The 20,238-nt window shown below is 43.9% G+C and overlaps 2 pseudogenes; both read left to right on the top strand.

Moving 5' to 3' along the window:
- On the top strand, positions 653-3,550 carry Gm53056 (predicted gene, 53056; annotated as a pseudogene).
- Gm7582 (predicted gene 7582) lies at positions 13,743-16,266 on the top strand (annotated as a pseudogene).

Here is a 20,238-nt window from a genome sequence, read left to right as displayed (position 1 = left end):
TTAGCCTTCTGTGTTTGTTTTCTTTCATTAAGGAATAAATGTTTTTGAAATTCATCCACATTGTAGAATGTATTAGCATTTTGTCCCTTTTTTATTCCATAATATTTCATTGCATAAATTGTCTACTATTATTTTTCTACTCACCAATTAAAGGCGATTTCAATGGCTTTTATTTTTCAGCTATCAACAATACCTCCAGAAATATTTCCATATATTTCTGTGGGAATATTACTTTTCACTAATTCTATATGAGGACAACAAGTAGTAGAATTTTAAAATCATAATTAGCTTTGTGTTTAACTTTATTTTTTGTATGTCTGTGGTCTGCAGTATATATGCATGTATATACAAACATTCACATGTGTGAGAGCTCATGTCTGTGCAGATGCACATATATGTGTGTACACATGTGTGAGGAAGTCAGAGGTCCATGCAGAGCTTCCTCTTCCATCGGTCTCCATCTTGTACATTGAGGCAGGGTCTTCCTCGATTGAACCCATAGCTTCCAGTTCAGCTGTTGATGCATTGGGGTTAACTCAAGACATTTATCTTATGTATGTTTGTTCTTTGAAGTCTTTCTTTCATATATAAAACCTTATAGTTTCCACAATCATCTATTGTACTGACAACCATTTTCCCATGGTATTTTCTCCTCTAGGATGTCCACTGAACAGGAGAACACAGAGATGCATCTCATTGAATGTATGTTAAAGCACTTCAAGACACAGAAAGTGGCCATTTCTAATGCGATAAGAAGTACATTTCCTTTTCTTGAGAGCCTCCGAGACTGTGAATTCATCACTGGTAAAATGTATGAAGTAAGTAAATTTACTTCATCATAACCTGGTAAACAAGCTCCAAATTAAGTTACACTTTGATATCCCAATTCAAACTTCAAGTCAGATGACTGACACGGTTTTAAGGTTGGACTTAATTTTTAAAAAAGATTTCGTTTCTTACATGTATGTGTGTGTGTATGTGTGCATGTGTGCATGTTTACATAGGAGCTGATACCCACAGAGCCCTGAAAAGGGCTCCAGATTCCCTGGAACTGGAGTTACAGGTAGTCGTGAGCCACCTGATGTGGGTGCTAGGAATGGAATCCAGGTCCTCTGCAAGAGCTACACATGCTCTGAAACACTTAGCCATCTCTCCAGCCCCAGCACTAAATTTTGACCAAGAAAGCTCATGGATTTTCATAGCATTTTGTAGAGGTATCAGTTACAATAATAAATTCATCAACTATGAATTAAAATTAAAATCTGGGTTTCCTATAACTGATACTTATCATGAAGATATTTCTGGAAGTGTTCTCTCTAGGGATTAAGGGAGATGAGAAGCCAAGGCCTCAGGAGATGGTACTGCTTCTATCTGAGGGAATGGCGTTCCATGTCAACTTCTGCCATCAGTGAATATTGCTGAAGATGAGCTAGGTCAGAATAGGGGTTCTCCATGGATGAGCAATGTCTCATGCATTTCATACCATGTAATATATGCAATTAAAACTAAATCAATCTAAACTAAAGAAATAAACTAAAAATCAAAGGTGATTTTAATGAACTGTCCAATTATTTTATCAAACTGACTTCATGAGATTTCAGTTAGTACATTTTAGTTTAGTAAATGTTTATTTTAAAAACCTAGCTTTGAGAACAATAAGACATACAGAGTGTTTAATTCAGACAAAAATTTTAAAAACACTGTTTTTATTTTACAGGTGTAAGTGTTTTGTCTGCATGTATATCTGTGTACCACTTGTGCCCCTGGTGCCTTTGGCAATCAAAAGAGAATGCACCAGATCCTCTGGAACTATAGTTATACAAATGGTTATGAACCACCATATGGGTACTGGGAATCGAACTCAGGACCTCTGGAAGAGCAGCCACTGCTCTTAATCACTAAGTCATCTCTCTAGCCCCTCTAGTGTTTCTTTTGCCTTATGAATATGCCACTCTCCAGTAGGGTTCGAAATTAGAGGGAATGGACCTCTTATTTCCTTCATGATAAATCAGGGTTAACCAGGAGGCCAGAACGAGTCCTGTTAATAAAATAGACTGCCAGCCGGGCATGGTGGTGCACGCCTTTAATCCCAGCACTCAGGAGGCAGAGGCAGGCGGATTTCTGAGTTCGAGGCCAGCCTGGTCTACAAAGTGAGTTCCAGGACAGCCAGGGCTATACAGAGAAACCTTGTCTCGAAAACCAAAAAACAAACAAACAACAACAAAATAGACTGCCAAGTCTATTTCAAAAGTAGTCTTGCTATGAGATATACATCAGTTTACCTTCCTTTAAAAAAAAAAAGTGGGCTGGCGAGATGGCTCAGCGGGTAAGAGCACTGACTGTTCTTCCAAAGGTCCTGAGTTCAAATCCCAACAACCACACTGTGGCTCACAACCACCCATAATGAGATCTGACACCCTCTTCTGGAGCGTCTGAAGACAGCTACAGTATACCTATTTATAATAATAAATAAATCTTTGGGCCAGATCGAGCAGGGACTGAGCAGGGTTGACTGGAGTGAGTGGGGCCAACCGTAGCGAGCAGAAGTCCTAAATTCAATTCCCAACAACCACATGAAGACTCACAGCCACCTGTACAGCTACAGTGTGCTCACATACATAAAATAAATACATAAGTCTTTTAAAAAGAACATATTTATTTTTATTCTTTTGTGTTCACCTATTCTGCCTGCATCTCTGTGTGCATAGCACTTGTGTGTCTGGTGCCCATGGAGGCCAGAAAGGAACACTGAATCATCACATGGAACTGGAGTTACAGATGTTCGTGAGCTCTTGCGTTGGTGCTGGGAACTGAACTTGGGTCCTCTGCCAGAGTAGCAAGCACTCTCACCCCACCGAGCCATCTCTTCAGCCCCTCTACACATCTAAAAACAATTAAATATATTGTTTATCTACTTATGAGCTGTGTGTGTATCTTTGTATTGTGTGGGCATATTTGTATGAGTCAGGTGCTGTGCATATGGAGAAGTAAGAGACCAAATGTGGCTAGTTGGTTTCTTCTTCAGATTCAGATGATGATCTGAGTCCCAGGGATGGAACTCAGACTACCAGGATTAATGGCAAGTGCCTCCACCCACTGAGAGATAGCCCCATAGTTGACCTTTAGCCCATATTTCCCTTTCAAAGTTGGCCCTTCTTACATGTAATATAAATGAGTATGGTATCCCAAAGTCACCAGTGATTACTTTCAAAGAGACAATATTTACTTGTTTCATGAAGTAGCCATGCAAATATAAAGCTTCCCCATAGAAGATATGTTTGGAAGGGATTGAGGTACCCTAACTATAATTATTTTTCTAGGGCTCTTCTGTGACATGGAAGCCTGCACTGAAATTTTCTCTATTCAATATTTTTATTTAAGGATTTGCTAGATTCCTGTAGATCGCTGGTCCCTGTGGACAAAGTGATCTACAGAGCCCTGGAGGAACTGGAGAAGAAATTTGACATGACGGTACTGTGCGAATTGTTCAATGAGGTCAACATGGAGAAGTACCCCGATTTGAATCTCATTCGTAGAAGCTTTGAATGTGGTAATTGGGTTTTATATCGCTCCTTGAGAGCACAGTCCTTTTTGTTGTCAACAAATGTATATTAAGCTTTTATCATGTGCCATATATCATGCAGAGCAATTGAGGATGTAACAGTTAACAAGACTACTGTGTCATGAATCATATGAAAACTTATGACTAATGGCTGACACCCTCCAGAGCTCTGCCGCTGGGCATTTAGGCTCTCAGGACAATAGGAGGCATACCATCATCAGGCTATGTAGAAGAGGGTAGGAGTAGAAGTGCTGATTGTCAGTAGGGTAGCACTGTTGTGTCTCTCAGTGGGCATTCTTACATGGTGAGAGTGCTCTTGTCTCCGCAGCTAGGGAGGTGAGGGATGTCTTCTGACTCCCCCTCCTCCCTTTTTTGAGACAGGGTTTCTCTATGTGACTTTGGCTATCCTGGAACTCATTGTATAGACCAGGCTAGCCTCCAGCTCCAGATCTGCCTGCCTCTGCCTTCTGAGTGCTGGGACTAAAGGCGTAAGCCACATGCTCAGGTGATCCACTTAAAACTCAAAACACACTTCTCATTATTCCAGTTTTTCATCTTGAACTTCATGTCATTTATGATTATAATAATAATTATTATTGACAGAATCTTACTCTGTAGCCCAACTTAGCTTGTTACTATATAGCTGAGCCTAGCCTTAAATTCGTGCCACTCCTGTCTCAGCTTCCTGTGACTGCCTGGCTGACCAACAGCCTTTCTGAAGGTTGATTCATTGCCACCAAGACAAAGTGAGCAGCAAGCTCCTGATGTTTGATCTGCAGCTGTGCAGGAGCCTAGCATTTCTTGCTTCCAATTTTTTAAAAAAATGATCTTGGACTTCTTTATTTAAAGTCTAAAAATAGATCAACTCTCTTCGTCACATACATAGTGAAGGCAAAGTTATCAGGGTTATATATACGTGTATATATACATCTCTCTTTCTCTCTCTATCTATCTATCTATCTATCTATCTATCTATCTATCTATCTATCTATCTATCTATGCTTACCAGGGCTTTTCACAGTCTTTCAGTAGTTGGTTTGAAAGCAATCAGTAGATCAATAATTATAAACCTGGTAACAGTTGTGAAGTCAGTGTAGAAGACTAAACCCACACAATTGTTTGGCTTAGTTCCTAGGGTTTTTTTTTTCTTCCCCCTCATAGTTGACACTTTGGTTTTAGTCAAATGTGCTAGCTCCTTTATCTCCTGCCATGGCTGGCTCAGAAAAAGGCTGTGCTCATTCTAGCCAATGAGGCTGGAGGGGTTTAGTTTCCAAGAGCTCTGGAGCTCAGTCCCTGCTTCCCAACCCCTCTCTCTTCCCTCCCTCCCTCCCTCCCTCCCTCCCTCCCTCCCTCTTTATCTTCTTTTCTTTATAAGATTGCATTATTTGCTGATGTGTGTGTGTGTGTGTGTGTGTGTGTGTGTGTGTGTGTGTGCATGTATGCCAAACTCATGTTCACACATGTGTCACTGTATCCATGTGGAGGTCAGAGGATAACTTCCAACACTTGGTTCTCTCCTATCATGTGGCACTCAGGTCTTCAGGCTTGGCAGCCAGTGCCTTTACCTGCCGATCAGCCTATCTTCTCTCTCCTTTCTCCTCCCTCCCTCCCTCCCTGCTTTCTTTCTTTTTAAAGATGTTTTCATACTATTTTGATCATATTCTTTCCCATTTCCCAACTCCTTCCCGGCCTCCCTACTTACCCAACTTATTGTTCTTTTTCTATCTTAACCCCTCAACATACCTACCCCACAAAACCCCCATGGAATCTGATTTGTATCAGCCAATTACACTGTTAGTTCCAAAGCTCTTCTCCCAGCCCCACACGGCAGTGTTGGTGGGAAATAGAAAGACTTCAGCCAGGTAAACAGAAGGATTTTGATTGGTACATAATCCTAAAGGCTGGTTTCTGTTTATCAGAAAAGCAAGTTTCCTAAAGTGGGTTTCTGTTTGCCAGGAAGCATCCCTAATCCTCCTTCCCTCAAAGCTCAGCTACCTTAGGTCAGGGCACCGAGTTCTCAGTCAGTCTGGACAGCCTGCATCCACTCAGATCCCCACCCTCCTGACAGCCATGTAAAATCTGCTTGCTTTTCTCTCATTTGCTCTTCTTTCTGCCTACTCCCACCCACCACCTCCCCTGAGGAGACCTTGGCAGTTTGATCCCCACCCCCACACAAGCATTATAGTTTGGTAGTCTCTTTGTGCCATAGCTTATACTGTTAATCCCACAGAATGAGACGAAAATGACTACCACCATTTTTTAGCCAAATTCGATGCAAGCGTTATTAAATATTGACTAGGAAGAAGGATAGTGGCCAGGTCCATACTCAGGATTTCAGAATGGCCAAGAATTACATTAGTTAGGTGCTTATAAAGGCACAGCCCACAAGGGTCCATACTTTCTGCCTTCATCCAGTAGGGGGCAGGCATATGTTCCGACATATTTCCTGCCTATGTGTGATCAAGCACAGCCTGTGCAGTTTGTGCAACCAACCTTGTTTACAGAAGTGAAAACATGCGGCTTGTTACCTCACACGAACAATGGCTCTCAGCATTCCAGGGATTTATCTGTCCCCGGGCAAGTGGGGCTAACAGGTTAGAGGCATTTCTGTTTTATAGATCTTTTAACCACAGTAATGTAAACTTAAAACATAACTTTAGCCCGCCCAGTATGTGTGAAGGTTCACATGTGTGTATACAGGCTTGCATGTGTGTGTGTGCGTGCCAAATGTTAGCTGTGCTTGCTAACCATCTGGAGACAGCTCACAGAGGGCCTCTGAGTGAGAAGAATGGGCTTTTAATTGCTGAGCCATCTCTTCAGCCCCAGAAGTTGTTTTTGTCTCTCTTCGTTTCAGTTTCTTCTGAGACAGAGTCTTCTTATTGGCTTACACTTGCTTCGAGCGGATGATTCTGCTGCTTCAGCTTCTTGAGATGCTCAGATATGTGCCACTGTGCCTAGCTGGAGAAAATACTCCCTTCCCCTTGTTTTAGATTTATTTATTTTTATTTTATGTGTATGAGTGTTTTGTCTGCATATATGTATGTGCTTCTTGAACGTGCAGTACTGGAGAAGACGGGGCTGAATGCCCTGGAACTAGAATAACAGACGTGCTGTCATGTAGGCGTTGGAAATCAAACCTGAATACTCTAGAACAGCAGCCAGTGTTCTTATCAATGGAGACATCTCTCCAGCCCTCTTGAGAAAGTTTCTTAAGGTCTTAATTCCATCTTCTCTCTCTCTCTCTCTCTCCCTCCCTCCTTCCTTCCCTCTCTTCTTCTCTTCCTCTCTCCCTTACTGCCTAAAGCTAGTTCCTCAGTGGTGGCAAGATGCTGACCAATAGTGTTGAGGACAGTCTTTTCCAGACCTAGAGGGATGGCTGTCCTCATCCAGCAAGTCCTCTGATATGACCACCTTGGTCATGTGCTTGCTTGTTTTACTGAATTTGGGATCAAACCCAGTCATTATGAAAGCTAATTCTTAGAGTCAGGTCCCTCCCCTCTCCAGCCTCTCCTTCCTTCTTCCTTTTTCCTTGTGTATGTGTGTGTGTGTGTTGAGACAGGATTTTCTTTGTGTAATCCTGACTGTCCTGGAACTCTCTCTCTCTCTGTAGACCACCAGGCTGGCTTTTGCCTCCCGAGTACTGGGATTAAAGGCCTGTGCCACCGCCACCGGCTCTTCCTCTTTCTTATTTGAGTCAGAATCACACCGTACAGCTTAGATCAGGCTGACCTTGAATTTAAGATCCTCTTGTATGAGCACCAGTGCTTACTTACCAGGCCAAGGTTGCCTGATATGGCCAGTGAGAAATGAATCTTGACTAGGCACAGGTTGGGGGAGTCACAGCAAGCCGAGGCTGTGACAAGTTTATTACAAGTAATCAGACTCTTTATACTGTTATCAGAAACAAAATATAATGGCAGCTGAGAGGCAGAATACAAAGGTAGTTGCTAAGAAACAATAACATTTTCAAACTATACAGGGCACAAGAGATTAGTGTCTGAGACCAATTGCCCTGCCAATTGGTCTATATGCTTCATTGACTTCTAAGGAACACAAATATCTTAGTTTGGGTTGTGTTGCTGTGAAGAGACACCATGACTATGGCAAGTCATTGGGGGCTGGCTCACAGTTTCAGAGGCTCAGTCCATTTTCATCATGTCAGGAAACAGCAATGTGCAGGCAGACATGGTGCTGGAGATAGAGCTGAGAGTTCTATATCTTAATCTGCAGGAGAGTCTTTGTGCCACACTGGGCATAGCTAGAGTATGGGAGACCTCAAAGACCACCCCCCCAACAGTGACATACTTCCTCCAACGAGGCCACACATACTCCAACCAGGCCACACCTCCTAGTAATGTCACTTCCTATGGGCCAAGCATTCAAACCTATTAGTCATACCACCTGATCAAACCAGCACAATAGAGAAACCGAGGTGGCCTGAATACATCACTATTTGAGGAAATGCCCCTGTTTCAGGAACTGAAAGCCACACAGTGCCCCAGGAGGTACAGACTTCAACCTGAACAACTTATGACACTTGTACATCAAGCCGACTAGACCAGGCCAGTTCCATGATTCCTTACATTCTTGCTCAGCCTTCTAGGATTATCGATATACATGACTGTAGCTGGTTAATCATGTGTGTTTTAACATCATTTATAGATTGGCTTAGGTCTAGTGCATTCTGGTCCCCCAAACAAACAACATTTCTTTACTGTATCCTTTACTGGAGATGGGGATGGGAAAATTATAGCAAGATTCCTGATGGGGTAGGATGCAAAGGATGCTGAGACTCTTACTTGCTTATCTGAGAGAGACAGAGAGAGAGAGAGAGAGAGAGAGAGAGAGAGAGAGAGAGAGAGAGAGAGAGCGCAAGTACCACAGGATGTTATCTCACCACTTGTCCTCAGTGCTCATTGACAAATGGGGACTCTAAGGGGAAATCCTTTTTTTTTTTTTCTTTTGTTTTTTTTTTTTTTTTTTTCGAGACAGGGTTTCTCTGTGTAGCCCTGGCTGTCCTGGAACTCACTTTGTAGACCAGGCTGGCCTCGAACTCAGAAATCCACCTGCCTCTGCCTCCCAAGTGCTGGGATTAAAGGCGTGCACCACCACCGCCCGGCCAGAAATTCTTTTCTTTAAAAAATACTTATCATCTGTATTTTACATTTTTTTTTTTGGACAACAGCCTGTTACTTGAACAACTTCAAAGAGAAAGGCTATGCCTCTGAGCGAAAGCTGGTAACAAATGCTTGTGGGTTTCAAGTAGAGGTGGTGACAAACGGGAAGTACTGGCCAAGCTTTACAGAAGCTCAGAACTGCCTCTCTTGTGCCCCTGTTACATCATCTCTGTTATATTTCCCCTGTACTAGTGTGGGGAAGTCATTTCTGCTTTCTCCAGAGATACCTGTCTTAGTCCTCTTTATAGACCACAGAGTGTGTCGGGAGCCTGGAAAGGAGACTGAGACCATGCGCATCATCAGAGGGACACGAATGCAAAAGTGAAGGAGCGGCTTGGTCCTCCACTTCTTTGGGCAGAAGGTGCTGAGTGTTCTTTGCTTTCTCAGATGCCTCTGTGTGACACTGGCTGCAGACCCGTGGAAGTAGCTCCTGAGTTTGATGGCTCAGGGAACTTGGTTCCAGCTGTGAGGCACTGGCCATCAGGGGCTCTTCCTAGGACTTGCTACCATTTCCAATACCTCTTCCTAAAAAACACACTCACTCACTGGTGGTTGGATCAGAAAGGATCTCTGTTGGCAAGGTAAGGTGTCTCCTGTCTGACCTGTGCTGGATGTCTTAGTCTGATTTCTGAGTCTCAGCTCTAAGATGTTCAGAGCTGACCAGACCCTTTTGCAGTCATCTCGCTGAGATGAACTGACATTTTACTGTCATTTTGAAAGTCATACTTACCAAAAGGATTGGAATACTCTGAGCTGAACAGTTAAGGCACACTGGTGTCAGGGGGAAATCCATGTTAGGGAGGAAATAAGGCAAAAGACAAAGGATCATTTTATGTTTCCTGTTAACGTATCCACCACCCCCAAGTGGAAATCCCACCAGAGCAAAGACCTTGCCAGCCTCGTTAGATATTGTATTTGTAGCATCCAAAATAGTCAAAAGTGCCGGGCACTGGTAGTATACATTTTTAATCCCAGCACTTGGCAGAGGCAGAGACATGCAGGTCTCTGAGTTCGAGGCCAGCCTGGTCTACCACGTGAGGTCCAGGACAGCCAGGGCTACACAGAGAAACCCTGTCTTGACAAACTGAACCAAGTCAAATTAAAATAAAAAAAAAAATAGTCAAAAGTATTCATATACTTGATAAACAGAAGGCTAGCTAGCTGGATAAATAAATCCTTATAGTTTCCTAGGGTCACATTCTTGGGATTTCTTTAAAATTTTTAAGAAAGTAATTCTTATATTTATCTATCTGTGCTATAGTGTTTGCGAATCAGTCCTTTCCTTTTACCGAGTGGGCCTGGCTGTCAGGCATGGCAGCCAGTGCCTCCACCTACTGAGCCATCCTACATCCCTTTTTTTGTTGTTTCATTTTATTTATTTGAGACAGGGTTTCAGGTAGCCCAGGTTGGCCTTGAACTTATCGTGCAGCTGAGGATGACCTTGAACCCCCAATCATCAGCCTGCTGAGATTACAGACTTGTCCTACCCTGTCTGTTTTTATATGCTGCCAGTTATTGACCCCACAGTTTTGCACATGGTAGGCAAGCACTGTACCACCCAAGCTCGTGCTGCCTTCCCAGCAGGAATTCTCTTCTGACTCTCTTAGAAGATTAGGTCCCTCTGCTGAGGTTTCGAAGCACTTGAGTTGAGAGGCACCCACTACATTGATGCTTTCCCTCTTCTCTCCAACCCCTTCCCTGGAAGACTGTATAGTTGTGGAAATTGCAATTAATTAATTAATTTTCTATTTGCTTTGAGATAGAACCTCACTATGTAGCCCATGCTGGCCTGGAACTCTCAAGGTGAAAATCAAGCTAGCCTAGAACTCACCTGCATCTGCCCACTCTTCCCTTCCCCTACCTCCCAGGGCTGAAGCTACAGGTGTGCGCTGTCATGCATGGCTTGAGTTCCAGGTGTGCACTGTCATACATGGCTGAGGTTGCAGGTGTGCTGTCATGCATGGCTTGAGTTACAGGTGTGCACTGTCATGCATGGCTGAGGTGGGGACTAGCTGTCTGCTCAGAGGTCAGAGAATTGGGGAATCCTCTCAGCTCAATGTCCAGGGCCTATGAGAAGAAGAAGGCAGTGGCTGCTGTCTGTGAAGGAAGGACCTGTGTCATCTATGCATCTCTCTCTTTATCCATTCCTTAGGTGATGGGCACCTAAGGTTGAGGGTGCTGGTTGCTCTGTCCCAGGACAGGTGCTCTGAGTCACATCCCTAGGATGCTCCTTAGAGGGAATCCATACTCCTCTCCATCCAATGTCTTAACTTAGCTGCTTCAAGTCATGGTGCAATAAACACAGGGGCTCAGGCATCTCTGCCGTATGCTGCTGACATAGGGGCCATTTGCAGCTGTATTTACTTGTTTTCTTTTCTTTTTCTTTCTTTTTTTTTTTTTTGAGGCAGAATTTTATGTAACCCAGGTTGGCTTCCAACTTACTGTATAGCTGAGGACAACCTTGAACATAAGAACTTCCTGCCTCTTATCTCCTAGGTGCTGGGGTTACAATTACATGTCAAATGGGTTTTATATAGCACAGGGATGGAGCCCAGGATTTTGTGCCTACCCGGCAGACTCAGCTCTACTAACTGAACTACACACTCAGTCTTTCAGTTCTTCTTCTTTTTTAAAAAAGATTTATTTATTTATTTTATGTATATGAGTACACTGTAGCTGTTCATATGGTTGTGGACCTTCATGTGGTTGTTGGGAATTGAATTTAGGTCCTCTGCTCACTCCAGTTGGCCCCACTTGCTCCAGTTCAGCCCAAAGATTTATTTATTACTATATGTGAGTACACTGTAGCTGTCTTCAGAAGAGGGCACCAGATCTCATTACAGGTGGTTGTGAGCCACCATGTGCTTGCTGGGGTTTGAACCAGGACCTTCAGAAGAGCAGTCAGTGCTCTTACCCACTGAGCCATCTCACCAGCCCCCCTTTCAGTTCTTTATTATAGTCTGGACAGACAGACATCTGTGGCCAGATGTTCAGTGGGTTTTTTTTGCAGAAGAGTGACTGGTTCTGATTTAGTCAGGGAATATGTAGCTATAAGAATTCGTTCATCTTTTAGCTCCAAAGGCTTATTTCAAAACTGAAGCTTTGGGCTGGAAGACAGCAGGTGTTCCTTATTTTAAAATTTCAGAAAAAGGACAAAGCCCTAAGACCTGCTCTAAGTAGGTTAAAAGATGAAGCTGATTATTTATTTGGGCCTGGTTGCCAGAGCTCTTGATATGCAAATGTACCTCGGAGAAGGTATGCAAATCAAGGCGGGGTCCCCCATCTCCCCCCCCCCCCTCATAGGAAGAGCAATAAAGCCTTCCTTCCTTTCTGCTGCAGATTTCGAACTCCAATCGCCTGAAGTGTGCTAAGTAGTTGCTCGGGCGGTGGGGTCCACACAGCCGTTCCCATGTTCCCATGTTGCTTGGAACCGCATTGTTTTCCCTGGTTTGCCCACCCTCCTACCCTGCGTCACTCGCGACATCTTGAGAGGCTCGATTCAAGCCCCCCTTCAAGTCCAGAAGTGTTCTCTGACTGCAGCCAATCAGGGCAGCTTGCTTTGATTTCCCACGCTGCACCTGATTATCTTTCTGATTGAGTAAATAAATAAAGCTACGCACGGTGTCTTTGGTGCCTCATTATTTGATTAAACTGAAATCTGCATCAGCCATTGAACAATAAGTTTCTGTTGGCCAGGTGACTGTTTTACCATCTGTCCCCTGCACTGTGCAGGATTAGGCATTGTTTGTGTCTGTGCTCAGTAAAGGCCGGTTGGGAACAATGACAAAACAGTTCGTCGTGTTGATTCATGCGCTAAACGTATCAGACAAGTGAAGAAACCTGCCACCACTTGGTCTCACCAACAATTTCCCAGAAGCTATTTTGGATTAGGGGTGGGGAGATGGGCAGCTCAGTCCTGACAGCAGCTGCAACTGCCTTCATTTGGGCAGGGCGTGGAAGAACCGCTCTTTAGAATTTCATTCTATGGAGTGTACAGTGACTGGGCTTGGAGTCTTGGAACACACTTGACTAGAGCCCTGATCATGACTGACTGCTTGGCTCACAGGGAATGGAGCAGGTGTGTGCCCATCATGGGATACCCCAGGCAGGGACAGAGAGGTCTGCTGAGTAGGGATGGAGGAAATTTGGGGGACTGTCTGGGATTCTAGGTAAAATGAAGGGTGGCAAGTAGGATCAAATACAGAGAATGGGGTATCCCCAGCTATGGTGAGCCCCGGTGCGTGTGCCATGCTGGGATCAAACCTAGGACTTTGTATGTGCTAGGTGAGCACTCTGTTAACCGAGCTCCACCTGCAGCCCCAGGCCTCTATCTCACAGGTTTCACCATCTCCCAGTAGGGCGATCCTGGGGATTAAGCTGAGAGCACATGGGCCTCTGAAGGACTCTCAAGCCTGTAGCGTTCCTAAGCCTCGTTTTCTCATCTGGAAAAGATGCATAGTAAAACCACCTTATGAGACATGAAACACCTACCAGGGAACTGAGAGAAATACTATGAGGATAGTTTGCTTCCTAGAAATTACCCAGGAAGTGTCACCTGTTACTGCAGTCCACCACAGTTAGCCTCCTCATGTCTTAGGGACCCACAGATGAGTGATGGCCCTGGCCTAATAAGTTGCTTACCTTCCCCAGCCCTGACCTTAACTGCTACCTCGGAACTTTGTATGTCCTATCTTAACACATGCCTAACACAAAGTCATTTGACTATGTTCCTGATGGAAAAGGACACACGGCCATTAGCTCTCTGTGTTAGATCTTGGCCCAAACTTGAGCCATTTGATTGCTCAGGCTGATACATCTTCCAGCCTTCCTTTTTGTGACTTACCTAGATGCCCCGTCCCTAATTAAAGAAAGACCTGCATGATGCTATGTAAAGTCATCATCCCTTGCAGAACACTGTCTAGTCCTTGCGCCTGAACACAGATCAGAGCCAGAAGGCGCACAAGGAGCTTCAGACAGAGTCACCCATTTTGGTCTTTCTCTCTTTCAGGAGCCAAGCCAGCCCTGAAGACCATGAACTCGTCTTCTGAGCATTGCAACGTATCTGACTGGCTGAGACTAGAGGCAACCGTGAAGGCCTCTGTGTACGTGGTGGCTTTCTCAATCACCACATCTCTCACCATTGTCATTATCGCAATAGTGTCACAGAGTCTGCAGCTGAGGAAAGAGGTACGGCTGGTCCTCCTCTGCCATCACCTGCTTTGTATCTCCTCCTACTGTGGCCTGGGGGTCGTCTTCCAAGGAATGTGGGCCTTACTGGCCAACAGCCCCCTCCTGCTGTGTTGGCTGGTATTTGGGGCGCAGCTAAGTGTGGGAGAAGGGATCCTCCTTACTCTGACCTTCATGGCTCTCAATACTTACCTCGCTATTTGTTATCCATTGAACTCTCCATCCTTTGTGGATTCTGCTAAGTACAGGATTCTAGCTGGGACTTGGACCACGGTTATACTCAAGAATGTTGGCTTATTCCTCATAGAGGGTACTAGCCCTACTCCGGCCTCTGTTTTCCAGTCTGCCCCGCTCTGTCCTGTGATTTTGAATGGTATGCCTGCCAGAGTCATTGGCATGTTTTCCCTTGCCTTTCTTTTATCCGTCATTCTTGTGAGTTACTGTCTGATATACCGAGAAGGGAAGCGGGCTGGCCATTTTAACAAGTCAAACATCAAGGCCCGGAGAACTGTCCTTGTTCATCTATTGCAGATAAGCTTACATGTGATACCTACCCTGATAATCATAGGTTTGGGAAAGCGGTGTGGGGTGTTTTTCTTTGCTCTAAATCTGGCCCTTTTTGGTATCTTCGCTTTTGCACAGTGTTTCAACCCTTTGTTCTATGGGCTCCACAACAGAGATGTGCAGAGCAAACTGTACCCTTTTCTGTGCTGTCGGAAGAAGCTGCTGCCTTAAAAAAGAAGGGGCTGGCTTAAACAAAAATTCAGCTCTTTGGAATAACTCCAGACTTAATGGGTGTGCTAGCTAGGGCTGGGGACTTGATCTGTGTAAACTGTTGCCTTGATTTGGTTTTGAAAGCACTGCAGACTTCTCTGTTGTACCTCACTAAGACGAGCTAGTGCTTTTAACTCTAAACCCAGATGAGCATTTCTGATGGCCTGATCTACTGTAGCCATAGCACAAAGAACAGGAATCACGTGGTTATGAAGTCACTGGAAAGGCTAGAGGAAACAGAAGTCAGGGACCCCATTGATTGGTGTGAAAGACAGACCCAGCAACCATGGACTGTGGAGGTTGCGTGGGCTGAGTAGCTATAGGCATTGGACACTCACATCTTGACAACTTTGTTTGTTAGGAGAAACAGCAACACAATGTCTTCTGCCTCCTTCCATCTTCTGTGTGTCATAAAGAAGCCTGTAATTGGTGGAACCTAACTGTCCAATGAGACCCTAAAAACAAAGGCATCTGGGAAATGTAGTTCTTAGTGTTACTTATTTGGCAGTGTGGGAAGTTACCTCACACATGGGTTGGAAGGAGCCAACCCATGGGCCACTCTTACTACACATAGTTTTATTTACTATATAATAATGATACAGCGAGGATATATGATTAATATAATGATATCAGCAATGGCAGGCATTACATTCCCCACACTATGCAAACCATTTACACTACATCATATCCTCACAACAATTTTGTAATTGTTCTTGATTTACAAATGAGAAAAACTGGGGTTGAGAGAAGACTTACACGAGCCTGGGAGGCTTTAAATCTTGCAATTCTCATAACTTTTTTTTGCATATTTTTTTGGCACAGAGTAATCACTTATCTTAAAAAATTAAAAAGAATTTATAGTTTTAGATTTTTCAAATCTTACTTTTAATACGGGTTCTTAAATGCTTTAACCTTCCTTCTATCCCACCACCCACCAGAGGTAGGAGAAAAGAAGAGTTGTTAGGATATGGGGGCAGTGGACCTGTTTAGAAACTGTTCTTTGGAGCAAATCCCATTTGTGTTATCAGGAGATCAGCAGTTCATTTACAGGAATCATCAGTTGCAGCTTGATCCATTTGCAAACACTTCACGAACTATCAATCGGTAGTGTTAAGATAGCAAACATGAATCAGCAGTGGAATGACCTAGCAGAGACATCCAGGTCTTAGATGAATCAGCATGAATCAGCTGTAGGAACCAGGACTACCAGGGACATCAGCAGAAGTTCTTTGCCTTGCCTCTCTCAAAGAAACAATGATCACTGAAGACTGGCGACCAAGAAGCCTTCTTTGCAGAGCTAGCTATGCAAGCAAGCCCCCCTCACAGTCTGTTGAGTCCTATTTATACTCCCTCCAAACATCACGTGTCCTCCATGGGTCTTACCTCACCACGTGTCTTGCCTCAGCACGTGCGTCTGTATCAACTGCCATCATTCTGCCAATTGGCTCGAGTCTGCAGAAGTGGCAAAAAGCATCAGGCACACCACCTTTGATGTGTCTATCTCTATGGAGTCCCTACAAACAATGACCAATAAACAATGGTAAGGCGTACCAATACCAACCAGCATCATCTATTGTCTGTTGGGTCCTTCTTAACATCATTCATCCTGCATCCTTTCACATGCTTGCTTTAGCAAAACATCCTTCCACCTGTGTCCACTTCAAGCAAATACTCGTTCATGTGTGTGCCCCAGCAAAACACCATCTGACACAACTGACTTTCCAAAGAAACCAGAAGTTTCCACTTCAAGAATTATTTGTGGGCTCAGTGGCTAAGAGCACAGACTGCTCTTCCAAAGGTCCTGAGTTCAAATCCCAGCAACCACATCATGCCTCACAACCATCTGTAATGGGGTCTGATGCCCTCTTCTAGTGTGTCTGAAGATAGCTACAGTGTACTCTGTGATCAAGTAAGATTTAAGAAGTTTAGCCAGGCGTGGTGGTGCACGCCTTTAATCCCAGCACTCGGGAGGCAGAGGCAGGCGGATTTCTGAGTTCGAGGCCAGCCAGGGCTATAAAGAGAAAAACAAAAAAAAACCCCAAAAACCAAAACCAAAACCAAACCAAACCAAACCAAAAAAGAAAATTATTTGTGTGTGTGTGTGTGTGTGTGTGTGTGTGTGTGTGTGTAGACCAGAGGACAACTTTTAGGACTTGGTTCTGTCTTCCTTTTATGTAGCTTTCTTTACGTGGTCATCAGGCTTTTAAGGCAAATACTATACCTGCTGAGCTATCTTGCCAGCTTAACTTTTTCATTTTTAAGAGCCAAACCAATTACTTGAGAAAGCCAGATCTTGACTCTCCACTTTGCTTTGGGTCGGGACACTGGGATATGGAGGAGATCCTCTTTCTTGTCCATCACTCTGACCATATTCTATGGTCCTTGGACCATCCTTCCTATCAGATGCTAGAGTGTCTGTGTCCTGCCTACACTCTTCAGTGGTTCCAAGTTCCCCTCCTTCCTCCTCCTTCTTCTCTCAGATTGAGAGATAGAGCACTTGTACATGCTAAGCAGGTATTCTGAACTACAGCCCCAGTCCTCAGTTGCTTGTCTCTTCTCTAGGTATTTACACTATTTTTGCCTCTTCCTGCAACCCCAATCCTAAGAAACAAAGCTTCATCATGTCTTTAAGGGCAGGCTCTAGGTCTTATTTCCTTTGCCTAAGGCAGCAGTGCTTAGTAGCACTTAGCAGTGCTTAGCAGTACTCAGCAATGCTTAGCAGTACTCAGCAGTGCTTAGCAGTACTCAGCAGTATTTAACTCAGAGTCCCGTAGACTTTAGAGAACCACAGACGGGAAAGAGGCGTCTTTCTGCAAACTCTTGCACCACAAAGCCAGGCTCTTTGCATTGATATAGTAAACACCTAGAGAATAAAGAATCCTTCAGGGCTGGAGAAATGGCTCAGCAGTTTAAGAGTACATACAAATCACTCTTGCAGAGGAACCAAGGGTTCAACTCCCAACATTCACATTAGGCAGCTCTAGAGGACCCAATGCCATCCCCTGGACACCATACACTCACAGGTGCACATATCCATTTACACACACTTATAATTATTTTAAACATAATTAAAAATTGTTTATGGATTTTCTTTGCAACCATCAACTCCCAAATAATGACATGGAGACTTATATATATTATGAATGCCTAGGCCTTATAGTTAGGCTTGTTCCCAGGTGGCTCATAACTTATTTATTCTATTCTAAGTTCTGCCACATAGTTTGTTAGTTACCCCTCTTTCTTTTTTTTTTTTTAAAGATTTATTTATTATTATATGTAAGTACACTGTAGCTGTCTTCAGACACACCAGAAGAGGGCGTCAGATCTTGTTACGGATGGTTGTGAGCCACCATGTGGTTGCTGGGATTTGAACTCTGAACCTTCGGAAGAGCAGTTGGGTGCTCTTACCCACTGAGCCATCTCACCAGCCCCCGTTACCCCTCTTTCTTAGTCTCAGCCTGTTTCTTCTTGTGTCTCCCTGGTGAGTCCTCCCTGGTTCTCTCCCAGAGTTCTTTTTTTTTTTTTTTTTTTTTGTGGTCATTTTTTTTTAATTAGGTATTTTCCTCGTTTACATTTTCAATGCTATCCCAAAGGTCCCCCATACCCACCCCCCAATCCCCTACCCACCCAATCCCCCTTTTTGGCCCTGGTATTCCCCTGTACTGGGGCATATAAAGTTTGCAAGTCCAATGGGCCTCTCTTTGCAGTGATGGCCAACTAGGCCATCTTTTGATACATATGCAGCTAAAGACAAGAGCTCCCGGGTACTCGTTAGTTCATATTGTTGTTCCACCTATAGGGTTGCAGTTCCCTTTAGCTCCTTGGGTAATTTCTCTAGCTCCTCCATTGGGGGCCGTGTGACCCATCCAATAGCTGACTGTGATCATCCACTTCTGTGTTTGCTGGCCCCGGCATAGTCTCACAAGAGAGAGCTATATCTGGGTCTTTTCAGCAAAATCTTGCTAGTGTATGCCATGGTGCCAGCATTTGGAAGCTGATTATGGGATGGATCCCTGCATATGGCAATCACTAGATGGTCCATCCTTTCATCACAGCTCCAAATTTTGTCTCTGTAACTCCATCTATGGGTGTTTTGTTCCCATTTCTAAGAAAGGGTAAAGTGTCCACACTTTGGTCTTCGTTCTTCTTGAATTTCATGCGTTTGGCAAGTTGTATCTTATATCTTCGGTATCCTAAGTTTCTGGGCTAATATCCACTTATCAGTGAGTACATATTGTGCGAGTTCCTTTGTGATTGGGTTACTTCACTCAGGATGATACCCTCCAGGTCCATCCATTTGCCTAGGAATTTCATAAATTCATTTTTTTAATAGCTGAGTAGTATTCCATTGTGTAAATGTACCACATTTTCTGTATCCATTCCTCTGTTGAGGGGCATCTGGGTTCTTTCCAGCTTCTGGCTATTATAAACAAGGCTGCTATGAACATAGTGGAGCATGTGTTCTTCTTACCGGTTGGGACATCTTCTGGATATATGCCCAGGAGAGGTATTGCGGGATCCTCCGGTAGTACTATGTCCAATTTTCTGAGGAACCGCCAGACTGATTTCCAGAGTGGTTGTACAAGATTGCAATCCCACCAACAATGGAGGAGTGTTCCCCTTTCTCCACATCCGCGCCAGCATCTGCTGTCACCTGAGTTTTTGATCTTAGCCATTCTGACTGGAGTGAAGTGGAATCTCAGTGTTGTTTTGATTTGCATTTCCCTGATGATTAAGGATGTTGAACATTTTTTCAGGTGCTTCTCTGCCATTTGGTATTCCTCAGGTGAGAATTCTTTGTTCAGCTCTGAGCCCCATTTTTTAATGGGGTTATTTGATTTTCTGGAGTCCACCTTCTTGAGTTCTTTATATATATTGGATATTAGTCCCCTATCCGATTTGGGATAGGTAAAGATCCTTTCCCAATCTGTTGGTGGCCTTTTTGTCTTATTGACGGTGTCTTTTGCTTTGCAGAAGCTTTGCAATTTTATGAGGTCCCATTTATCGATTCTTGATCTTACAGCACAAGCCATTGCTGTTCTATTCAGGAATTTTCCCCCTGTACCCATATTTTTGAGGCTTTTCCCTACTTTCTCCTCTATAAGTTTCAGTGTCTCTGGTTTTATGTGGAGTTCCTTAATCCACTTAGATTTGACCTTAGTACAAGGAGATAGAAATGGATCAATTCGCATTCTTCTACAGGATAACCGCCAGTTGTGCCAGCACCATTTGTTGAAAATGCTGTCTTTTTTCCACTGGATGGTTTTAGCTCCCTTGTCAAAGATCAAGTGACCATAGGTGTGTGGATTCATCTCTGGGTCTTCAATTCTGTTCCATTAGTCTACTTGTCTGTCACTATACCAGTACCATACAGTTTTTATCACAATTGCTCTGTAGTACAGTTTTAGGTCCGGCATAGTGATTCCACCAGAGGTTCTTTTATCCTTGAGAAGAGTGTTTGCTATCCTCGGTTTTTTGTTATTCCAGATGAATCTGCCAATTGCCCTTTCTAATTCGTTGAAGAATTGAGTTGGAATT

The sequence above is a fragment of the Mus musculus genome, chromosome 1, assembly GCF_000001635.26.
Source record: "Mus musculus strain C57BL/6J chromosome 1, GRCm38.p6 C57BL/6J".
Lineage (NCBI taxonomy): Eukaryota > Metazoa > Chordata > Mammalia > Rodentia > Muridae > Mus > Mus musculus.
Note: the sequence above shows the minus strand (reverse complement) of the source record. Positions and strands in the feature narration are given on the sequence as shown.